At 37.8% G+C, this 6,000-nt stretch overlaps 1 protein-coding gene across 1 annotated transcript in view; it reads left to right on the top strand.

Annotated features, from left to right (window-relative positions):
- Window positions 1-6,000, top strand: part of LOC129441882 (uncharacterized) — a 429,034-nt gene that overhangs the window by 201,895 nt on the left and 221,139 nt on the right. The gene's annotated exons all lie outside the window — the stretch shown is intronic.

The raw sequence follows: 6,000 nt of genomic DNA, 5'->3' as shown, positions 1-6,000 counted from the left end.
TATTTAATTATACTGAGACTTAAACATTATACGGTACAGTGGTATTCTTTCTTCTGCTATGGAAGTGAATGAGGCTAATAATCGGTTTGGTTGTGAGTTACAGTTTTTTTCGATTGCTAAACGCCAGTGGGCACAACTGAAGTCACATGTGCAAAACTCTAACTGCATAGCAGCAGTCCATGTGGACCAAACACTAGTTTGTTTTTCATTGCTTGAACACAGTTTCCAAAACTATACACACTTATCCCATGACTTTAACCACAACCTGCACAACACTGTGGATGTACAGCACTTTGTTCAAATGCTAACACACTGCTGTCAAAACTGTGAACTACACATTCAAAACTGAAAAGATTTCAGCATTGTGCCTTTCAAACACTGCTGATTGAAATTCCAGCTGAAAGGCTAAGCAGGTGTCTTGTTTTAGACTTGTTAGGGAACACATTTTAATATTTTATTTGTGTTCACATTTTACAATAAATTTCATTGAACACAAACAATCTTAGATACAAGCATTGTAATCCAATAATCATTGCCTCTGGTCTCAGTTTATGGGTACAAATAGCAACGCCTTCTCCATATGTGCCGACTACCAATTATTGCTGAAATTGAACAAAATTTTGCAAGAGCTTTTGCTCTTGGCTTAGGGAGACCAGCAATTTGCAGACCTCTGACCACTTGTCTGTGGACATTACCTAAGCTTCCAAATATATATACCAAAAACTTACATTTGTACCCCAGCTGCGCAACAATGTCTTTAAGTGGCTGGTATTTTAAGAGCTTAGTAAGGTAGGCTTCTTCCAGACTGAAATCAAATGTACAACCTACTTCAAGAATGGTCACTTCTCTGCTGTTCTCATCAACAACAACAACATCTGGTTTTTTGCAGTAACATTTGAAAACACATTATTTACACTATTACAGAGTTTGAACATGCAAGGTGAGACACATACATTCTTATAGATTTTTGTAGACTGTGAAACACATGGAATTATATTTTCAACCAGTAAGTCAACGATTCTGTCATGTCTGGCAACATACATTCCCTTATATGCATAACATCCATTCAAAACATGAGACAGGGATTCAATGATTAACTGGTTATCATGGTGCAAACAGTGTGAAGAGAATGAATTAGGGTACCAAAGGGAAAGATTGAGTCTAGTTGGAAGGACTTGCAATCTGGCTTTGATTGCAAAAGTCATTATGTCTTCATCAACCACAGAGTTTCTGAGTATTGAGTGAGAAACAGAATGGTCTGCAGTAAGAATACAAGCAATCTTTCCCTGTAGTTTAAGACCAATCCAGTGTTGCTGCTGTCGTTGTTGTTGTAGCCTTACAAGGTACCTTCGTGCATTGTCTGGTGATAGGTGAAATCCTGTATCCACAACAATAGCCCTTGCTGAGGTTAAACGATCGGTTATAAGATCTTCAGAAACAATTATGGTGTCTATATCAGGTTTCACCCAGTCCAGGGATACTCCAAGTTTTACACAAAGGTCATTACGGTCAAGCCAATCTGACCAGACCCCGAAACCAGCACTATGTGTCTCCATCTTACAATTAGATTTTCTCTTAAAACCCAGAAAGCTTGACTCTCCCTCTCCTGCCAAAGGGACTTTGCGTCTTTTCATGTCCAGAAGCAGAGAGGATCTAGCAAGCTCTCTGACAGTATTGTCATCATTGTTTAACATTTTAATAAGATGTGACAATCTTGTTGCATTGTATATCCACTCCACATTTGGAACACCAAGACCACCGTCTTGTTTAGACTGGAAAATTATGTCTCTAGTAGTATGAGTGTTCAATCCAAACCACTTTCTTACTAAAGAAACCGTTTTATCATTCAATTGACTCAGGGTCTTACTCATAAGGTGGACATTGGCAAAGAGATGTTGTATTCTAGACAGGGCAATCTGTCTAATGGCCTCCAGCTTCATGAGCAAAGGAAGTGGTGAGGCATCAATTAAGTCCATCCTGGAAATATACTCAGTAACCATGTACTCAACCTGCTCCTTCCACTCCCCTGCTATATTAAATTTATGACCCAAATAGGTGTACGTCTCATGCAGGTCATACACACGAATCGGTTCTGTGTTGATAGTAAACTCAGGTATTCGATCAGCTTTGGATTTGTACCAACGATTTCCCCCGCTTCGTCTCTGGTAGAAAACAGCACATTTTGAATGCTTAATTTGCAGACCTGACCAGTTCGTAAATAAGTCTGTTCTGACAAGCATGTTCTTAATAACACTCTCTTCCCGAGAGGCCAATTGGATGTCATCAGCATAGGCTTGTACAGGGTTAGGGGAAAACACGTTGGGTGGAGCACAATCACACAACCACTTAATCCACCCATTAGTGGCGAGTACAAAATTCACAGCACTCCATGGGCAGCCTGTTTTTATGCCGACTTGGAGAGGTATTGGATCTGTTAGCTGTTTTCCACAGATAACCTGTATAAAGGATGAACTATATACATCCTTTACTATTTCAGTGAACACCTGAGGTAGTTGGATTTCCTCAAGAGCCTTAGTCATAACATTGTGATTTAAAGTTCCAAAAGCATCACGAAAATCCAAAAAGACAGAATAAAATTTACAAGATTCATGTTTAAAATCGTCTATTCCAGTTTTAAGACAAAATACATGTTCATTCATTCCTTGTCTATTAATATAGGCTTTCTGTTTTGGTGACAAGATGCTATTATTAACCAGCCAGGGAAGCACGCGAGACAGGACACACTTCATGAACACTTTATAGATTGTAGGTAAGAGAGAAATATCCCTCCATGTTGATGGATCCTTAGGTATATTGTCTTTTTTTGGAATACGATAAATCATTGCTCCTTTCCAGGACTCAGGCACTCTCCTATTTTCCAGGCAGACATTAAAAATGGATGTTAACGTGTTACAAATTTGTGCAGTTTTTAGGTTTTCATATGTAACTCCATCTATACCACATGCCTTGTTGTTTGGTAAACTATGTAAAACAGTCTCTACTTCAGTTGTTGAAAAGTACATTGAGTTTGGAAAGTCAGTGGGACTTACATATTGCAAACTATTATTCCAAGGTGGAGATGGAAGAGGGTCGTTGCTTGATGTTTGCCTTAAACATTTATTTTTATAGTAACTCGTTATCAATGTAGTATCACAAGGACAGGTGAGTGGCTCAATATACTCACTACTATTCAGGATGATCTGAATCGCCTTTGATTTCCTATGCTGCCACAAATAAGCAAGCTTATTTCTACTCACTCGTTTCTGACGTTTATGGGCTGTGATGGGTCCTAGCTGTGGTTGAATCACATCGCGGATAAAACGCAGTTGCGTCTCAATCCAGTCTGCGATGGTAGACGTTGTCAAGGTTTCCAACGTTTGTTGTTCAAGGGGACAACTGAAGTCACATGTGCAAAACTCTAACTGCATAGCAGCAGTCCATGTGGACCAAACACTAGTTTGTTTTTCATTGCTTGAACACAGTTTCCAAAACTATACACACTTATCCCATGACTTTAACCACAACCTGCACAACACTGTGGATGTACAGCACTTTGTTCAAATGCTAACACACTGCTGTCAAAACTGTGAACTACACATTCAAAACTGAAAAGATTTCAGCATTGTGCCTTTCAAACACTGCTGATTGAAATTCCAGCTGAAAGGCTAAGCAGGTGTCTTGTTTTAGACTTGTTAGGGAACACACACACACACACACACACACACACACACACACACACACACACACATTCTGGATCTCATGTTTTGTGGGGACATTCCAAAGACGTAATGCATTTTATACTGTACATACTGTATATTCTATTCCCTTACCCAAACCCAAACCCCAACCATCACAAAAAACTTTCTGCTATTTCAAATTTTTAATAAACATCATTCTGTTTGATTTATAAGCTTGTTATATCATGGGGACCTCAAAATGTCCCCACAAGGTCACCAATACTGGTATTGCTATCTTTGTGGGGACAATTGGTCCCCCCAACGTGATAATTACCAGGCACACACACACAGGATTAGCCCCTCCTCAATTATTTCTTTGAATTACAGTATGTACTTTTAGTTTCTACCTTTTTTCTCATTACTGTAATTCCATAAATTACTACAGACTATTGAAGTAAACTTCATTTACCTTAAAGAATTGAATAATTTCATTTACCTCTAAAATGTAAATAAATTACGTGAAAGAATGTCACTCTTTTCTTTGAAGAAAACATTACTTTATATGAAGTCACTGAAATTGTTGAAACTGTAAAGATGAAAAGTTTGTATTTTCTGTATTGGTGTTTGATGTTAGTGTTTTTCCTCTCAATGTGTGTTATCTCAGTGAGGGTTCTGCTTTGTGTTTGGCTGCACTGAGCCGTTTTGAGTCATGTGTTAAAAGTTGTGTTGTTTGAAGTGAGTTTTGCAGGTGATGTGAAGTGTTTAGCTCAGATGACTGTTAGTAGTGCAGACTGTAGTTAGAGTTTTGCATATGTAGCTCCAGTTGTGCTCACTGACGTTTAGCAATCAAAAAAATGTAATAACAGATGACTCATGTACTTTTGTGCTTTTGTTTTATTGTGATGTTTGGTACTGATTTTTGTCTTTAATGTTTTACAGTATTGAGCCTAAACTGTAACAAACCTCTACAAAAGCTGCAAATGACGAACCAAACAACTGCCTTCTGTCATGACAAAGAGCAGAAATGACTCAGCAGAGCTCAACATGAGGGACACAAAAACACAAATGTGTATAAATATCTGCATTGTATGTGTTTAAATACCGTAAAGTGTACATGCATTTTTTAGATGTTTAAAATATTTAGTGTATAAAATAAATATTGTATAAATATCTCTGTATGAGAGTTTGTTATTGTTAAACTCTTTCACCTGCTGCTGTTCAAACCCTTGATGCTCCATTACCTACAGGACAGCTGTTTTAACACCATCACATCACTGTCTGTCAGACAAACACACCTGCATCTACACAACAAACTACATGCATGATGTTTGAAAGTCACAACACTGGAGTGTTGAGCCCTGACTTTAACCCCAACACTCATAGGTGGAAATCGCGGGGGTCAGGACCCCCCATTTGAGGGTTGTCCCCCCTAAAATATCATTAAAATATGTGTATTGAAAATAATTTAATGATTTATTTTACTTAAAATTGTTGTTTAAGAAGTAAAACAATACAAATGCAAACGGAGCAACAACAAAAACGTTTTAAACATTTTGATTCCGCCCTCCCTTGCCTCACAGTGGTTTGGTCCACTGCCACCACCGACACACAGTCCGGTGGTAGAGAAAAGTGATTATTTTCTTTTTAATATAGATGATGCTGAGTCATTAATAAATCATCTAAACAAAAATTATGATTGTGTACTTGTGTACCAATGTACTTTTGTCACAGATGTAGTCTGCCATGTCAGCGATTAACATTATAGCGTTGACCCGTTTTATACAGTCTATGCGTTTTCTCAGCTTGTTTAATACCGTAGTATATCTCTATCACACCCCCATAGAGTGTAAGGATACACTATGTGTAAACAGTTAACTTAAAGGGGTCATAGCATGAAAATTATACTTTTTTATGTTTTAATATAAATTTAACACACTGAATGATGTGCCATTTGATTACTGTTTAGGTGTTGGTGGTCACCCCGTGTTCCCAAATATTAGTGCGAAAACAAACAAAATAGGCCATAAAGAAAAAAATCAGTTCAGACCTTACATCAGAGACATTGCTAACAGTAACATGCACATTCTTACTTAATACATTTTCCAAAGTGGCACACTAATTGCTAAAACATTGTCTAAAGAGGACTTTCCACAATGCGATCTCACAACACTGCGAAGGATAAAATTATATTTTGTTTCATCTCAAGATATTTTACTTGCTTCCACTGATCAGTACTGTATCTAGCAGTTACATGGCAATCTGCAATGCGGTTATGAGACTCAGAGAACGATCCAATCATATGAGTTCAAAGACATAAAAAACA

This window comes from Misgurnus anguillicaudatus, chromosome 2 (genome assembly GCF_027580225.2).
Source record: "Misgurnus anguillicaudatus chromosome 2, ASM2758022v2, whole genome shotgun sequence".
In the NCBI taxonomy this organism is placed as follows: Eukaryota; Metazoa; Chordata; class Actinopteri; order Cypriniformes; family Cobitidae; genus Misgurnus; species Misgurnus anguillicaudatus.
Note: the sequence above shows the minus strand (reverse complement) of the source record. Positions and strands in the feature narration are given on the sequence as shown.